Source organism: Schistocerca nitens, chromosome 5, assembly GCF_023898315.1.
Source record: "Schistocerca nitens isolate TAMUIC-IGC-003100 chromosome 5, iqSchNite1.1, whole genome shotgun sequence".
In the NCBI taxonomy this organism is placed as follows: domain Eukaryota; kingdom Metazoa; phylum Arthropoda; class Insecta; order Orthoptera; family Acrididae; genus Schistocerca; species Schistocerca nitens.
In genome coordinates this window covers 181,759,105-181,778,469 of record NC_064618.1, presented here as the reverse complement: position 1 = coordinate 181,778,469, position 19,365 = coordinate 181,759,105, and the positions used below count along the sequence as shown (strand labels likewise).

Sequence of the window (19,365 nt, the reverse complement as noted above, 5' to 3'; positions counted from 1 at the left end):
AACAGTTGGCATTCAGAACATTTCCAGTCATCTCAGAATGTTATCTTTGAACATGGCATGTCCGTTGGGGAAGAAACATTTTACTGTCAGGTGTACATGATCAGCCAAAAGAGCCACATAATGCGTGGCAGTAATGTGACCTTGGAGAGTAACCATCTGGTTCATGGAGTACCTCAGTATGGGTACCAAAACCACCATCGAACCCCTGCTATGTTTCATTATTGGGGCATAAACTCGGCCAGAAGTTGGAAACAAGATTCAGCTGACCAAATGACATTCTTCTGTCATTCCATAGTCCAGGTTTTCCTGTTATGGTAATTTGCATCACTTATGCATGGTTCTGGCCTCCAGAGTAATGGATCGCCTCATAGATGGCAAGCAGCCTCCTGTCAAAGCACTCCATTGGCATTGTGTAGGTGTAAGTCTCCTTGAATAGGAGGTCAAGGTTGCCGGGAACTGAAGTGTTGCTGCAAGGCTGCACCTCAAGTATGCTGGTTGGAATTGAACACCGGTACCAAGTGGGCATCATGTGCTGGGTGAGACAGAAATGCAGCATCAGCAAAACTGTTGGCAGCAGTGAAGGTGGCATCCATTTGGTTTGTCCAAGGAACCAAATTGTTGCCCTTAGTCTTAGGATCAGCAAGAGCACCTGTTAGTGGCTCTTGAATGGAGGCTCTACTGGGGAGATGACAACGGTATAAGTTCATTATTCTGAGTTTCAGAAAGTTCATGGACATTGAATTTCCTGAATAGCCTGAAAGTTTCCATTGAGGGATGCCCTCTGTACAAATGTGGTGGCCCTGGAAGGTCTTGTGGGAGGCAACAAGATGCATTTGGAGTGGTTAATGACGGATCCAAAATCGTTTAGCTGTTGAAACGCTTCTGACATGTTCATGCTGTTGCTGCAGTGAAGAGAGAAAAACCAGTATGTTATCAAGATAGGCGAAGCAAAAGGGTAGGTCATGTAATTCACTCTCGATGAATTGCTGCCTTGTCTGTGCAACATTTCGGAGACCAGATGTCGTGTCAAGTGATCCAAGAATCCAAAGGGCATGGTGATGGTTGCGTTCGGGTAGTCTTCCATGCCAATGGTATCTGCTTACATGCCTTCATGCAGTCAAGGATGGTGAATACTAAAATGCTTCTGAGGACATGGTTGATGTTGTGAAGGTTTGGAACCTGATATCTGTCCAGAATGGTGCATGCATTAAGAGCACAATAGTCACCTCATGGTCACCAGGTGGCACCCTTCTCTGATACAAGCTGGAGAGGAGAGGACCAGGGGCTGTCCAAATGGCAAATGGTGCCAACCTGAAGCATGACCCAAAGTTCAGCTTTAGCAGCAGGTCGCTCCATTGCGAGGAGTCATGGTTTTCTGAAAGCTGGAGGACAAGGCATGGTGCAGATGTGATGGACTGTGCTGTGCTGCACTTCCTAGGTCCCAGGTGTGTTTGTGAGATGGCTACGAAATACGTGAGAAGTTCCTGGTACTGCCATGTGTCAACGGCATGGGTGAGCTTCAGCACAAAGTTTTGCGCAACATGACGGAATTCAACATGACCCAAAGTTCAGCTTTAGCAGCAGGTCGCTCCATTGCGAGGAGTCATGGTTTTCTGAAAGCTGGAGGACAAGGCATGGTGCAGATGTGATGGACTGTGCTGTGCTGCACTTCCTAGGTCCCAGGTGTGTTTGTGAGATGGCTACGAAATACGTGAGAAGTTCCTGGTACTGCCATGTGTCAACGGCATGGGTGAGCTTCAGCACAAAGTTTTGCGCAACATGACGGAATTCAACAGCTGAACAACAGAAAACTTTGTTGATGAGATGAGAACTGGCACTGTCATGGAGAAGGCAGAAATGTGCTAAGACATTGCAGAAATGTGCTAAGAAATTGGCACCGAAGATAGGTTCTGTGATGTCTGTGGTGGTGAAGATGTGGTGCAGACCTAGGTCCAGTTGTATTGGGTAGACACCATAGATGGTGATGGAGAAGTTGTTGGCAGCTGATAGCCGAAATGGTGTTGCTGGTTGACACTGTACTGGTTGTTATCTATCTCATTTCTTAGATAACTGAAATATTGTGGAATCTTAAGTGGGATATTGTGGTAGGACCACACTCTCACCACGTGTTTTTGAATGAGAATAATACGACTAGTTCCAGCATAATTTCAGCAAGCCTTATTTTTTAGTAGCTGCTGAAAGATTACACACAGCAGATCTCGTTTGTCTAGGAGGTTCTCGAAGTTTTGTCTGCAAAATAATCATTCCGACAAGTGTGGCCTGGGTTTTTCTTCTTGTTTGAAATAAACACCACCGGATCTGAAATACTTTCAGCTAAAAATTTTATTTATTGGTACTTTTTGTTAGTAACTACACCGTTTTGACTATGAACATTGATACTCTAAATCCATTATACTGCACTTGTCACATAAACATGTCCATCTCCCTCCAATACAAAGAAGTGGCAGGCAAGCCAACATGTGCCGGAAGTTGCAGACTTTCAGGCATTCTAGATTCTTTGGTCTACTGACCTTAATGAACTACACACACACACACACACACACACACACACACACACACACACATATATATATATATATATATATATATATATATATATATATATATATATATATATAGAAAGATGATGAGACTTACCAAACAAAAGCGCTGGCAGGTCGATAGACACACAAACAAACAAACACAAATATACACACAAAATTCAAGCTTTCGCAACAAACTGTTGCCTCATCAGGAAAGAGGGAAGGAGAGGGAAAGACGAAAGGATGTGGGTTTTAAGGGAGAGGGTAAGGAGTCATTCCAATCCCGGGAGCGGAAAGACTTACCTTAGGGGGAAAAAAGGTAAGTCTTTCCGCTCCCGGGATTGGAATGACTCCTTACCCTCTCCCTTAAAACCCACATCCTTTCGTCTTTCCCTCTCCTTCCCTCTTTCCTGATGAGGCAACAGTTTGTTGCGAAAGCTTGAATTTTGTGTGTATATTTGTGTTTGTTTGTGTGTCTATCGACCTGCCAGCGCTTTTGTTTGGTAAGTCTCATCATCTTTCTTTCTTTTTAGATATATTTTTTCCACGTGGAATGTTTCCCTCTGTTATATATATATATATATATATATATATATATACAAAGATGATATGACTTACCGAACGAAAGCGCTGGCAGGTCGACACACACACACACACACACACACACACAATTCAAGCTTTCGCAACAAACTGTTGCCTCATCAGGAAAGAGGGAAGGAGTGGGAAAGACGAAAGGATGTGGGTTTTAAGGGAGAGGGTAAGGAGTCATTCCAATCCCGGGAGCGGAAAGACTTACCTTAGGGGGAAAAAAGGACAGGTATACACTCGCACACACGCACATATCCATCCACACGTATTAAGACACAAGCAGACATATTTCCCTCTCCTTCCCCTCTTTCCTGATGAGGCAACAGTTTGTTGCGAAAGCCTGAATTTTGTGTGTGTGTTTGTTTGTGTGTCTATCGACCTGCCAACGCTTTCGTTCGGTAAGTCACATCATCTTTGTTTTTAGATATATTTTTCCCACGTGGAATGTTTCCCTCTATTTTTTATATATATATCTAAAAAGAAAGATGATGAGACTTACCAAACAAAAGCGCTGGCAGGTCGATAGACACACAAACAAACACAAATATACACACAAAATTCAAGCTTTCGCAACAAACTGCCGCCTCATCAGGAAAGAGGGAAGGAGAGGGAAAGACGAAAGGATGATATGTCTACTTGTGTCTGTATGTGTGGATGGATATGTGTGTGTGTGCGAGTGTATACCTGTCCTTTTTTCCCCCTAAGGTAAGTCTTTCCGCTCCCGGGATTGGAATGACTCCTTACCCCTCCCTTAAAACCCACATCCTTTCGTCTTTCCCTCTCCTTCCCTCTTTCCTGATGAGGCGGCAGTTTGTTGCGAAAGCTTGAATTTTGTGTGTATATTTGTGTTTGTTTGTGTGTCTATCGACCTGCCAGCGCTTTTGTTTGGTAAGTCTCATCATCTTTCTTTTTAGATATATTTTTTCCACGTGGAATGTTTCCCTCTATATATATATATATATATATATATATATATATATATATATAAACATCTTAAACGAGTCCATTATTTATCATAAAAGAAAATATTCATAATTAAATAAATTAAACACATTTTCTGGCATCATAATGAAGTTACCTTAACTCTTTACTGTGGGCATAGTACTTTTCGCATGAGATAAACTTTATCTCCGACAGTTCATTACATTACAACACCCAGGGATCTGTGCACCAGGGTAGACATCCAGATTAGACATACAGATTAGAGGGTGTCAATAAGGAAATGCTGGCCAGACCATCTACATGAGATCGGCAGGCATGTAGATGCACCATGACAACCATGTTTGCTCACTGGAATATGCCATCGGCATTTGATTGGTTGCATGTTGGGTGACAGTGGGAAGCATGATCTCCAAATGTGAAGTGATTCCAGCACATAGCGGACTTGACTTCTTGGTGCAGCATCATTCAAGAAGTCTGCTGGTAAGGGTGTGTGGCGGTGTGGAAATAGCAGGTGGCTGGGCACAAAGTGGGTGCCAGTGTGTTGCATTCCACTGTGTGCTGAATGGTGTAGCTATTGTGTCAGAGGCAGAGTTGGTTAGGCTGGTAGCAGCAACATGGGCTGGGCCAGAACACGGGGCTGCAGTGAGTGTTTAGACCACGGTGTCAGCGAGGGGCACTAGTTACTGCAGTGAAAGTGTCTGCTGCATTGCGAGGATGGTGCCTGGTCAGGCAGTCGGTTCAGGAAAAGCACACACAGCAGCTTGTCTATAACTTTGCCGATCTCGGCTGTGCTGCGAAGGTGGCACAGGAACTGTGACAGAATACTGATGTCAGTGTCATTGCCAGTAATCAGCTAATGTACTCTGATAGCTGGGGCCACAGAGAGGCAGCATACAAGCTCCCTCTTGAGGTGCTGTAAAGCCTCATGGTTGGTGACACATCGATGTCAAGTGCAATGGAAGCTGGCCTCGACCTACTTGAACTAGTGGGCTGGTCCTTTAGGCGAGAAAGGTAGTACTGAGATGGCAATGTGGGAGACCATGGGTGGCAGCTCGCTGGACATTGACGAGGCAACAATGTCAGCAGTGGTGGTGCAGTAAGTGGGAAGCACTTAGTTGGAGGTAATTATGATGTACGTCAACAAGTGTTCCAGTTGGTCTTTGCCAGTCATGTGTCACCACTTCAGGATAATTTATAGAGGAAGTGAAACAGAGATGTTCTAGCACAAAAGATAAAATTGCTTACTAAGTTTACAAATACTGGTACAAGTAACTGGAAACACCTATGACAGGGGCGACCACTTAGCCACTGTAAAGGGCCCTTCGCAGGAGAGTACACTGAAGAATACTGTGGACAACCCATTGCTCAGGTGATGGCTGCTCTCCTGATGTATCCTGTCAAACAAGTGACCACTAATGCAAAACACAACCTGTTGCTCAGAGAACCACTGAAACCACAGCATGTACTGTTGCATAATAAAACAATGTAACACTACACAATCTGTCACTCAGGTGGCCACTGAAATTGCAACAAACCCTGTCCCACAAGTGACCAGTGAAATCACTACACCATCACAGCACACGCAACAAACCACTACTCTCTGTCTTGGGTCCATGTTAGTACACATTATATGCAGGTCTAATAAAGCTGCAGCAGTGGAGACACATCTGAAACCTCTGGTCTGCAATCCTGCTGGACCCCTTTAAAATGGGCACACAGTGGGATAAAAATACTGTTGAAATAAATTGGACATCAAATTTGCAGCCTCTGTCATTGGGGTCCCATTATGTCTTTATGTGGGCTGGCATGTCCACATACTTGCAACACCACACGGTGACCGATGCTAAAAGCTCTCAGTTGGACTTTTCTGGCAGTGACATCTTTTGGCCTACACTATAAGTTTGCAACTTTTCCAGCAGAGTGTAGTACTGTGCTGACTGAACTGTGCAGTAATGGTTGCTGTCGCTACAAGCTGCTGCTGCAACCTGGTCAGATGGTGAATACTGAATGCTGTTGTGTTCTTCTGACCTTCAATCTGATGACTGGTTTGATGCATCTCTCCATGCTGCTCTATCCTGTGCAAGCCACTTCATCTCCAAATAATTGCAACCTACATCTTTTTGAATCTGCTTACTGTTTTTCTCTCTTGATCTCCCTCTATGGTTTTTACCACTCATACGTACCTCCAACACTAAATTTGTGATCCCTTTATGTCTCAGAATGTGTTCTATAAGACACCTTCTTTTGATAAAGTTGTGCCACTAGTTTCCTGTCTCCCCAGTTTTCTTCAGTACTTCCTCATTAGTTACATTATCTACCCATCTAATATTCTGTAGCACTACATTTGAAAAGCTTCTTTTCTCTTCTTGTCTAATAGCATTCATGTTTCACTTCTGTACATGGCTGCACTTCAGACAAATGCCTTCAGAAAAGAGCTCCTAACACTTAAATTTATATTTGACGTTAAAAAATTTCTTTACTTCAGAAACTCTCTGCTTGCCATTGCCAGTCTATATTTTACATCCTGTCGACTTTGGCCATCAGCCATTATTTTTCTGCCCAAACAACAAAACTCAACTACTACTTTAAATGTCTCATTACCTGATGTAATTCTCTCAGCATCACCTGATTGAATTCAACTGCATTCCATTATCCTTGTTTTGCTTTTGTTGAGGTTCATCTTATAGCCTCCTTTCAATACACTGTCCATTCTGTTCAACTGCTCCTGCAGACATTTCGCTTTCTGTGACAGAATTACAGTGTCATCAGCAAACCTCAAAGTTTTAGTTTCTTCTCTCTAAGCTTTAATTCCAACTCCAAATTTTTCTGTAGTTTCACTTACTGCTTGCTGCTCAGTATACAGATTGGAGAACATTGGGGTTGTGTTACAACTCTGTCTCAATCCCTTCTCAACCACTGCTACGCTTTAATGGCCTTTGACTTTTATAACTGTCATCTAGTTTCTGTATAAATTGTAAATAGCGTTTTGATCCATGTGTTTTACTCCTGCTACCTTCAGAATTTCAACGAGAGTATTCCAGTCAACGTTGTCAAAATATTTCTTTACCTATAAACATATGTTTTCCATTCTTTAACCTATCTTCTAAGAGAAGTTGTAGGTTGCATGTTCCTACTTTTTTCCAGAATCCAAACTGATCTTCCCTGGGGTTGGCTTCTATCAGTTTCTCCAATCTTCTGTAAAGAATTCATGTTACCATTTTGCAACCGTGACTCATTAAACTGATAGTTTTGTAATATCCACACCTGTCAGCAGCTGCTTTCTTCGCAGTTGGAAATACTACATTCTTCGTGAAGTCTGGAGATATTTCGCCTGTCTCATACATCTTGTGCACCAGATGGAATAGTTTTGTCTTGCCTGTCTCTCCCTAAATTATGAGTAGTTATGATGGAATGTCTCCTACTCCAGGGGTCTTGTTTTGAGTTATGTCATTGATTGCTCTGTCAAATTATTTTTGCTGTATCTCATATCTCCCGTCTCATCTTCATTTACATTCTCTACCCTTTCTATAATATTGCTTTAAGTTCATGGCCCCTGTATAGACATTCTGTATAATCCTTCCACCTTTCAGCTTTGCCTTATTTGCTTAGTACTTTTCTATCTGAGCTCTAGATATTCATGCAGCTGCTTCTCTGTTCTCCAAAGGCTTTTTTTTTCCCTCTAGTTTTTTCATGTATATCTTTCCCATAGTGAAGTGTGCTTTTAAATCCTTACATAGTCCTCGAGCCATTCCTGCTTAGTAATTTTATGCTTCATATTAATCTCATTTTTTAGATGTTTGTTTTCCCTTTCATCTTCTTTTGCTGTATTTTTATATTTTATCATTCCATCATTTAAATTCAGTATCTCCTGTGGTATCCAAGGATTTCTACGAGGCCTTGTCTTTTTATGTATTTGATCATCTGCTGCCTTCACTAATTCATCTCTCAAAGCTACCCATACTGTGTTTCTTTCCCCTGTGATAGTCAATCATTGCCTAATGGTCTTTCTGAAACACTCAACAACCTGTCGCTCTTTCAACATATCTAGGCTCCATCTACTTAATTTCCTAACCTTTTGCAATTACTTCAGCTTTAATTCACACTTCAGAACCAATAAATTGTGGTTAAAGTCCGCACCTGCCCCTGTAAATGTCTTTCAATTTAAAATCTGGGTCCAAAACATGTACGAGGGGGTTTGAAAAGTTCTCGGAATCATCACGAGAGGTCATCGCTAGCACGACGAGTTGTTCAAGTGATATTCATTGGACTCTTACCTGTAAACATGTGCCACATCAGAGAGCTGTGGTGGTGACGTGGTTCTGTTGTTGTTCCCATGTAGCGATTTGCGAAGATGGAAAAAATCGAGATGCGAGCAGTGATTAAGTACTTCTTAAAGAAAGGTATGAAAGCAAAGGACATTCCTTCTGATTTCCAGAATAGACTGGGGGACTCTGTTCCTTCATATTCAGCTGCTGCCAAATGGATAAATGAATTTAAATTTGGTCAGGAGAGCTTAGATGATGATGCGCGCAGTGGTCACCCAAGATGTGTCACTACTCTAGAAATCATTGCAAAAGTGCACAAAATAGTCATGGAGGATCACCGATAGCAAGTGCGTGAAATTGCTCACACTTGCTAGATGTCATCTGAAAGTGTATATTACATTTTAACTGAAGAATTAGAAGTGAAAAAGTTATCTCCAAGATGGGGTGCCACGACTCTTGACGCTGGATCAAAAACGCGTGAGAATGGGAACAATGTTTGGTCCATTTTAGGAGAAACGAACAAGATTATTTTGCACCCATTTGTGGCCACAGACGAAACTTGGATGCACTACTATACCTCAGAAACAAAACAGTCAAAGCAGTGGAAACATGCTGATTATCTGCCACCAAAGAAAGCAAAGACAATTCCTTTGGCGGGAAAGGTCATGGCATCAGTGTTCTGGGATGTGAAGGGCATTCTGTTTATAGATCTCCCCACTGGGCAAACAATTACTGGAGAATACTATGCTAACCTCCTGGACTAATTGCAACAAAAGATAAGCGAAGAAAGGCCAGACAGTGCGCACCTGCACTCATGTGCCATTGTCATGGCAAAATTAAACCAACTAAGGTATGAATTGTTGCCACACCCGCCTTCTTCACCTGATAGGCTCTGTCAGGCTTTCATCTCTTTCCAAATCTGAAAGTTTTTCTTTGTGGACTAAGATCGCTTCAAACATTCAAACAAAGAATTGATAGCCGGAGTTGACAACTATTTTGCAGGCCTGGAGGAAACTCATTTTTGAGATGGGATCAAGGCACTGGAACATCGTTGGACCAAGTGCATTAATCTACAAGGAGACTACATTGAAAAATAAAAATAGTTTCAGTGACGGAAGTACTTTTTTCTGTTTTGTTCAGAGAACTTTTCAAACCACCCTTGTATCTTACTATTTTGTAATCAATGTGAAACCTTCTGGTGTTTCCAGGTCTCCTCTATGTATTCAGCCTCCTTTCATGATTATTAAACCTAATGTCAGTGATGATCAAATTATACACTCTGTGTGAAATAGTAACAGGTGGATTCTACTTTTGCTCGTTCCCCCAGTCCAAATTCATCTATTATTTTTCCTTCTCTTCCTTTTCCTGCTATCGAATTCCAGTCTTCCATTACAATTAAATTTTTGTCAACCTTACCTATCTGATAAATTTCTTTTCCTTCATTGAACATTTTTTTCAGTCTCTTCATCATCTACAGAGCTAGTTGGCATATGAACTTGTACTACTGTGATGGATTTTCGGCTTAAGATCTGACTTCGTTACAATAATGGGTTCACTATGTTGTTCATAGAAGCTTACCAGTATTCCTATTTTCTTACTCATTATTAAACCCTTACACTATTTTGCGTTTACAACCCTGTATTCACTTCAGCGGAAGTCCTATTTGTCCTGCCACTGAACTTCACCAGTTCCCACTATATTAAGCTTCAGCCTACCCATTTCCCTTTTTAAATTTTCTAACTACCTGCCAGATCAAGGGATTTAACATTCCACACTCTGAGAATCCCAGTTTCGTTTCTCCCTATGAAGTAGTCCCCGCACAGAGATCGAAATGGGGACTATTTTACCCTGGAACATTTTACCCAAGAGAATGCCATCATTTATCCATACAGTAGAGCTGCATGCCCTCGAGAAAAAGTACAGCAGTAGTTTCCCTTTGCTTTAAACTGTTTGTGTACCATGTGCTACTTTGTCTAAAACTGACATGGTGAGACCGATTTCGAACTGGCAGGTTCATCATCAGACGGCTGTTCACATGATTTGCAAGATACAATTTACATTATTGTCAGTTTGTGATTTTTATTCTTCCACTGTGGCAAAATATTTTTGGTGTGTTGGTGCTGTCAAAAATTCTGCGTTATTTTGTTGCGAAGTTGCAGGACACACACACACACACACACACACACACACACACACACACACACACACCAAAAAGAATTTGCCACCAAAAATATTTCGCCACCATAGAAAAATAAAAATCGAAAACTGATGATAATGTAAATTGTATCTTGCAAATCATGTGAACAGCTGTCTGATGATGAACGTGCCAGTTCAAAACCAGTAACGACACTATTTACCTAAATAAATAGCAGTATTAATAGTGGCTGGTTGCTGTCTTCTTCTTTGTAAGAATTAACCTACATTAATTGTTTGTGTACCAGCAAAGCAAGGTCATTTTGGTTGATGTTAGCAGTCCAGATCAGTCAATGACCCAAACTGTTGCCCTTGCAACTACTGAAAATCGAGCTGCATCCTCTTCAGGAATGCGTTGAAGCACAATTACCCAGTTTGAATCATGCACTTAAAGACTAACTCTCACATGGCTCCTTGTGATTACTGTTCATTTTGGTCCTTTTTGAACTAGACTTGAATACTCTTTTAGCTAGCTAACCTGCATTTTTGATTACAGTTTCCATTTGTTTTCTGAAAAGTGAAAAGATTGTAGCTGTCAAAGGACACTACTTACAATAGATGATATTAAACCATTCTATTAAAATAAACATATGTCTTGTCCAGTGAATGGAAGAATTAATTCAAGTACCCAATAACCAGTGCTTACATGCTGATACCTGTGGCATATTGAAATGTAAGTTTTTAGAGGTGTGTGAATGTGAACATGCCCCACGATGAGAAACAGAAGGTAAGCACGAATATGCATGCTGCCCGACACCGAGAAACACAATCTCAGTGCCAGCGTGAATTTTAAAATGCTTCTTCACCTCATTTTTAATTTTCACATGATTCTGTGACCTACTGTGTAGCTTTCTTGGTATTGGTTTTATTGTGACCTTTGAGTATCCATCATGGCAATGTTCTTTCACTTTGGGGTAACAACATACAGTTGCAGCCTTTCATATTATTCGCTGACCTTCTGACACCAGCAGTTTACTTCATAGTTGGTCCATCCTGCCAATTGCTCCAGTGTAAAATTTCAATCACTCTACGTTATAGCAAATGTGCCCATCTGTGTCTGGACTTGGGCTGCACTGTCCAGCCTGCCAAACCCAAGGATGTTAGCCATGCCATTCACAATCCTTCCTCTCACTTTCATTTTGTCCTCTTCTCCATATCATTATGTCACTAGTCACTGTCTGATTTATGAATCAGTCATAGATAAATGCTCACGACATTTTCATGGAGAGTCTCAGGAAAATAGCTTGTATGGAGAAAAGTAGTATGCAACTTGGTGTCATCATCTTCAGTCTGTCAGTACACACACTCACACTCACACTCTCTCACACTCACTCTTAGTCATTTAGTCAAATTATGCCATAAATTTTATTCTTCCTTGATTTCATTCAGTGCATCTTCATTATTTACCTTATCTTCCTGTCCAACCTTCAGCATTTTTCTGTGGAATCACATTTCATAAGCTTCAGTTTTCAGTTCTCTTTTTGTCTGTACTGTTTATCATCCATGTTTCACTTCTGTACAAGGCTACGCTCAAGGCAAATACCTGCAGAAAAGTCTTTATACCATTTAGATTTATATTCTATGTTAGCAAATTTCCCTTCTTCTTTTGGCAACTAAATATCAAAACCCATCTGTTTTTGTTATCTCATTTCCTAATCGAATTCCCACAGAGTCACAATTTAATTAGAATTACCATTGTTTTACTTTTGTTGATATTCATCCTATAACCTCTTTTCAAGATGCTACCCATTTCACTTCCACATTCTTTGCTCTCTCTGACAGATTACAGTGGCATTGGCAAACCTGCAAGGTTTAATTCTTCTGTGTGAACTTTAATTCCCCCCCCCCCCACCCCCCCCACCCCCCCACCGGGACTTTCATTGGTGCTTGTGCATTGTACAGATTGAATAACATTGGAGATAGGCAGCAACCCAGTTTCACTCCCTTCTCAACTGTGCCTCTCTTTCATGTCTTTGACTCTTATAACTGCAGTAAGATTGATGTAAAAGTTCTAAATTACTTTTCACTCCCAATATTTTATACTTGGTAAATTTTCAAAAGCTTTCTCCCAATTTGCAAATGCTGTAAATGTAGGTTCGCCTTTCTTTAATAAGGTAAGTGGGGGTCATTATTATAGATTATGTTCACATATAATGTACTTGATTTTCACATAATCTTAGCTGTAAAGGTTGTACTTTTGTAGCAGTGCCATCACATTTCTGAAAACTGATCTGACAGGCCATACTCTGAAATTTCCAACATTAGTTGAAGCTGCACCTCTGAAATAAATTGCCATCCACAAATATAACATTTTGTGAGTGATTTGGAATGTTTTTGCTTTTACATCCAATGAGCCAATGACACTCACCAGAACTCTAGACCACACAAGTGTGTTACTTTTTCTCTGGAAGAAAAACATCCTCATTTCTGCAGAGTATACTTTCAGATTATGGGGAAATTGTTATATGAGGCTCTGTTATGGAGAGAGATTTCATTTGGGCAGTGTAAAATAATTTTGATTATTAAAAGTAATAATACATGTAGTTATGTAGAAAAATTTGAAGCATTCGTTGTTTCTGAACCGCAGTCCCTATAAACTGCAGGGGGAGGGATTAGAGGACACTTGGTTTCTAAACATTAGAGCATGTGCACACACATGCACATCCCCCCTGCGGGTCCGGGGTAAGAATAGGCCCGAGGTATTCCTGCCTGTCGTAAGAGGCGACTAAAAGGAGTCCCTCCCCCTCAAGGGGGTAGTTAGCGCCTGCGTCCGGAGACGGACGGTTCCACGACCCCTATTTGCGGTCATTTTGCTTTTTCACTTCTCGTTTCTTCCTTTCTTTGGTTGGTTCCTTTCTTTGCTCTTCTCCACCTCACTGTCTTCCTTACTCTTTCCCCTGCATAATCTCCTTGCCTTCTCATTGCCTTCTTCTCCTTGCCTTCTTCTCCTTGCCTTCTCATTGCCTTCTTCTCCTTGCCTTCTCTGGTCTCCGCCTCGGCGTTTGAGACACTGTCCTCTCTCTCTCTCTCTCTCTCTCTCTCTCTCTCTCTCTCTCTCTCTCTCTCTTTCCTTTTTCCTCTTCTTCCTTCCTCCCTGTGCGTGCCTGAAGGCTGACCCACGCGTTCGCACGCGTAGCCGGTGACGGGGTAACGCGTAATTCCCCGCCCTGGGTAGACATGCAAGGCACGCGCGTACCCCCTGGTAAAGGCCAGGCCCGGGGAGGGGTGATTGCCTGAGCTGATACCTTCTGACCATGCCGATTGGTCCCTCCGTCTGTTTCTCGGGAGGTGTGACCTGAGGTGTAAACATTCACCTAAGGCGGGGAGTGCCCTCTGAGAGGGTCCCCACAAGGAAGGAGCGCGCCATCGGAGACGCTGGCAATCATGGGGGATTTCTCCGCAATGGATTTCACTCCATCTCTCTCGACTTCTGCCCAAAAACGGAAACGTGACCAGCTACCAGTGACAAAAGTACTACCGCCTGCCCCACAGTTCCTCGTCGTTTCTCGATCTGAGGACGGAAAGGATTTTTCCTCTGTCAACCCTTTCGTTATCCAGAAGGGCGTCGATGCCATAGCCGGATCTGTCAAATCCTGTACCAGGTTGCGTAACGGTACCTTATTACTCGAAACTGAGAGCGCCTTTCAGGCACAAAAACTGCTTCGGGCCACACTCCTGTACACATTCCCTGTCCGGGTGGAGGCGCACCGAACTTTGAATTCGTCTCGTGGTGTGGTCTACACTAGATCCCTCGACGGTTTGACTGACGAGGAGATTCAATCTTTCCTCGCTGAGCAGGGCGTGACGGCTGTCCATAGGGTCATGAAAAAGGTCAACAATGACCTTGTACCGACCCGGACACTTTTCTTGACCTTCGATAGTGTTCAGCTGCCATCGCGCATCAAAGCGGGCTACGAGGTTATTTCTGTTCGCCCCTATGTCCCGACACCTACGCGCTGCTACCAGTGTCAGCGTTTCAATCACACTCGCCAATCTTGTTCCAATGCGGCTAAATGTGTCACTTGTGGCAGGGATGCCCATGAGGGTGACTGTCCACCTCCGTCTCCTCGTTGTGTGAACTGTCAGGGTGACCATGCTGCATCCTCCCGCGACTGTCCTGTCTATAAGGAAGAACGCTGTATCCAGGAAATTCGGGTCAAAGAGAAAGTGTCCACCTCGGCTGCTCGCAAGCTATTGGCTAGTAGGAAGCCCACGTTGCTCCCAGCGGGGAAATACAGTACTGTCCTCGCCTCTCTTCGGACTACCAGGGAGGTGGCAACCCAGACCTGCGATCTGACCTTCAGCACCACGGTCGTCCGTTCGGCCAGTGCTAAGATCGCGCGGTCGACGTCTCCTCTTCGTCCCATCACCCCACAGACACCAGCCCCTTCATCAGCTTCTGTTAAGACGAAGACCCAGAAGTCAGATGCACGGGCCTTCAAGAAGGAACCGTCCCGTGCAGACTTCCTACGTACCTCGACCTCCCAGCCTTCGTCCGGTACTTCCACCAAACGACCATCCAAGAAGGCTAATAGGAAGCACAGTTCTCCTTCTCCGCCACGGCGCATTTCTTCTCCTGCGCCACCCAGCGGTTGCCGCCCCAGGCCGTCATCCCTTTCGCCTGGCCGCACCGCTGGTAGCCGAACATCTGGCCGTTCACCGGCGGAGGAAGCTCCCCCTCCCGGCCATCTTCCCAAGATGGTCGATGAACCTATAGACCCAATGGACGATGACTGTCCGCCTACTGATAGCGGCGGCAGTGCTCGCTCGAAGCCAGGCCCTCAGCGGCCTTCGAGGTGACCCCTTCTTTCATCTTCCTTTTTTCTTACGATGGCACTTATTCACTGCAATATTCGCGGCATTCGCTCCAACCGAGAGGACTTGAAGTTGCTGCTTCGCTTGCACCGTCCGCTCGTCGTAGCCCTCCAGGAAACGAAGCTACGCCCATGTGATCAAATTGCCTTGGCACACTACACCTCTGTGCGTTTTGACCTACCCCCTGTGGTAGGTATCCCAGCTCATGGAGGGGTTATGTTGCTGGTCCGGGATGATATTTACTACGATCCCATCACGTTGCACACCGGCCTGCAGGCAGTTGCCATCCGCATTACTCTCCCCACTTTTACATTTTCCATTTGTACCGTTTACACTCCATCGTCGTCTGCCGTTACCAGGGCAGACATGATGCAACTTATTGCTCAGCTACCTGCACCATTTTTGTTAACTGGAGACTTCAATGCCCACCATCCCCTTTGGGGCTCTCCAGCATCCTGCCCGAGGGGCTCCCTGTTAGCAGACCTTATCAACCAGCTCAATCTCGTCTGCCTCAATACTGGCGCCCCTACTTTTCTTTCGGATACATCTCACACCTATTCCCATTTAGATCTCTCTATATGTACTCCCCAACTTGCACGCTGGTTCGAGTGGTATGCTCTTTCTGACACATATTCGAGCGACCACTTCCCGTGTGTTATCCATCTCCTGCAGCATACCCCCTCTCCGTGCTCATCTAGTTGGAACATCTCCAAAGCAGACTGGGGGCTCTTCTCTTCAAGGGCGACCTTTCAGGATCAAACATTCCCAAGCTGCGATAGTCAGGTCGCACACCTCCTGGAAGTCATTCTCTCTGCTGCTGAATATTCCATCCCTCACCCTACTTCTTCTCCACGTCGCGTACCGGTCCCCTGGTGGACCGCAGCATGTAGAGACGCTCTACGTGCTCGTCGACGTGCTTTACGCGCCTTTAACCGCCACCCTACAGTGGCGAATTGTGTCAATTATAAACGATTACGTGCACAGTGTCGTCGTATTATTAAAGAAAGCAAGAAAGCCAGCTGGGCTGCTTTCACAAGCACCTTCAACAGTTTTACTCCTTCTTCTGTTGTCTGGGGTAGCCTGCGCCGGCTGTCTGGCACTAAGGTCCACTCACCAGTTTCTGGCTTGACGGTCGCGAATGACGTCCTTGTGGCCCCTGAGGCTGTCTCCAATGCCTTTGGCCGCTTTTGCGCAGAGGTTTCGAGCTCCGCTCATTACCATCCTGCCTTCCTCCCCCGCAAACAGGCAGAGGAGGCTAGGCCACCTAACTTCCGCTCCTCGAATCGTGAAAGTTATAATGCCCCATTCACCATGCGGGAACTCGAAACCGCACTTGGCCGATCACGGTCCTCCGCTCCAGGGCCTGATTCTATTCATATTCAGATGCTGAAGAACCTTTCTCCTGCGGGTAAAGGTTTTCTTCTTCGTACTTACAATCGCATCTGGATTGAGGGACATGTTCCCGCATGCTGGCGCGAGTCTATTGTTGTCCCGATTCCTAAGCCGGGGAAGGACAAGCACTTGCCCTCCAGTTATCGACCCATCTCGCTTACCAGCTGTGTCTGTAAAGTGATGGAGCGAATGGTTAACTCTCGATTGGTTTGGCTGCTCGAGTCTCGACGCCTACTTACCAATGTACAATGTGGATTTCGTAGGCGCCGGTCTGCTGTTGACCATCTGGTTACCTTGTCGACCTTCATTATGAATAACTTCTTGCGGAAGCGCCCGACCGCGGCTGTGTTCTTTGATTTGGAGAAGGCTTACGACACCTGTTGGAGGGCGGGCATTCTCCGCACCATGCATACATGGGGTCTTCGCGGTCGCCTCCCTCTTTTTATTCGTTCCTTTTTAATGGATCGACAGTTCAGGGTACGTGTGGGTTCTGTCCTGTCAGACACCTTTCGCCAGGAGAATGGGGTACCACAGGGCTCAGTTTTGAGCGTCGCTCTCTTCGCCATAGCGATCAATCCAATAATGGATTGCCTCCCAGCTGATGTATCAGGCTCCCTTTTCGTGGACGATTTTACCATCTATTGCAGCACGCAGCGTACGTGTTTCCTGGAGCGCTGTCTTCAGCGTTCTCTTGACCGTCTTTACTCGTGGAGTGTCGCCAATGGCTTCCGTTTTTCTGCCGAGAAGACGGTCTGTATTAACTTCTGGCGCTACAAAGAATTTCTCCCACCGTCTTTACGACTTGGTCCCGTTGCTCTCCCATTCGTGGAGACAACAAAATTTTTAGGTCTTACATTTGACAGGAAACTTAGTTGGTCTCCACATGTGTCTTATTTGGCTGCCCGTTGTACCCGTTCTCTCAATGTCCTCCATGTTCTCAGTGGTATGTCGTGGGGAGCGGATCGAACCGTCCTCCTTCGCCTATATCGGTCGATCGTCTGCTCCAAGCTGGATTATGGGAGCTTCGTATACTCCTCTGCACGGCCATCCATCTTACGCCGCCTCAACTCCATACAACATCGGGGTTTACGACTTGCGATCGGAGCGTTTTATACTAGTCCCGTCGAGAGTCTTCATGCTGACGCTGGTGAGTTGCCACTCACCTACCGGCGCGATATACTGCTTTGTCGGTATGCCTGTCGGCTACTGGCAATGCCTGACCACCCGTCTTATCGTTCCTTTTTTGATGACTCTCTCGACAGTCAATACGGGTTGTATGTCTCCGCCCTGCTACCCCCTGGAGTTCGCTTTCGTCGCCTCCTTCAACACCTTCATTTTTCACTCCCTGCCACCTTTCGAGTGGGCGAGAGCCACACGCCACCTTGGCTCCAGGCTCAGGTTCGCGTCCACCTTGACCTCTGCTCACTCCCGAAGGAGGTTACCCCCGATTCAGTCTACCACTCCCGTTTTGTCGAACTTCGTTCGAAGTTCATTAATACGACCTTCATTTATACAGATGGCTCTAAGACCAATGACGGGGTCGGGTGTTCTTTTATTGTCGGGGCACAAAGTTTCCAATGTCGGCTCCATGGCCATTGTTCGGTCTTCACAGCTGAGCTCTTTGCCCTCTACCAGGCTGTCCTTTACATCTGCCGCCACCAACATTCTGCATATGTCATCTGCTCCGATTCCCTGAGCGCTATCCAGAGCCTCGGTGATCCGTACCCGGTTCACCCTTTCGTGCACCGGATCCAACGCTCTCTTGAGCAGCTGGTGGACGTCGGTTCTCCGGTTAGCTTTATGTGGATTCCTGGCCATGTCGGTATCCCTGGGAACGAAGCTGCAGATGCCGCGGCCAAGGCTGCGGTCCTCCAGCCTCGGACAGCTTCTTGTGGTGTCCCTTCGTCAGATTGTAGCAGGGTAATTTGTCGGCGCATTGTCTCGCTGTGGCATGCCGATTGGGCTGCACTTTCAGACAACAAGCTTCGGGCCTTGATAGCTCTACCCGTGGCTTGGACGTCCTCCTCACGCCCTTCTCGGCGGGAGGAGGTAGTTTTGGCCCGGTTGCGAATTGGCCACTGCCGGTTCAGCCATCGCCATCTGCTGACGGCTGCGCCGGCGCCGTTCTGCCCATGTGGGCAATTGCTGACGGTCCGCCACATTTTAACGTCGTGTCCGAATTTTAACACCCTACGTCTCGATATTGGCCTGCCATGTACTGTAGAAGCCATTTTAGCGGATGACCCACGAGCAGCTGCTCGCGTTCTTCATTTTATCAATTTGACAACCCTCTCAAAGGACATTTGACTATGCTGTTTTCTTTTTTAATCCTATGCCTGTCAGTATGTCTTTCATCGTGTTCTCCGTTTTGTTGCTGTTTTAAACTTGTGACTCGCGGTGCATTCCTAAAGTAGTCTGGGCGCTAATGACCGTTGACGTTGTGCGCCCTAAAACCACAAAAAACACATGTCCATGAAGAGGTTCTCCTCACAAAGAAACTAAAAGGCAAATGAGACATTTTAAATTGGTCAAGAGTGGAAGTAGAAAGTTAATTTTAATGAGAGGTACATGGGGAAAGGCTGAAGGTGTTGCACTGATGGGTAAATGGTGCACTAATGAGTGTCTCC

At 45.0% G+C, this 19,365-nt stretch overlaps 1 protein-coding gene across 1 annotated transcript in view; it reads left to right on the top strand.

The window, feature by feature from the left end:
• LOC126259566 (phospholipase DDHD2) overlaps window positions 1-19,365 on the top strand; it is a 210,044-nt gene that overhangs the window by 104,059 nt on the left and 86,620 nt on the right. The gene's annotated exons all lie outside the window — the stretch shown is intronic.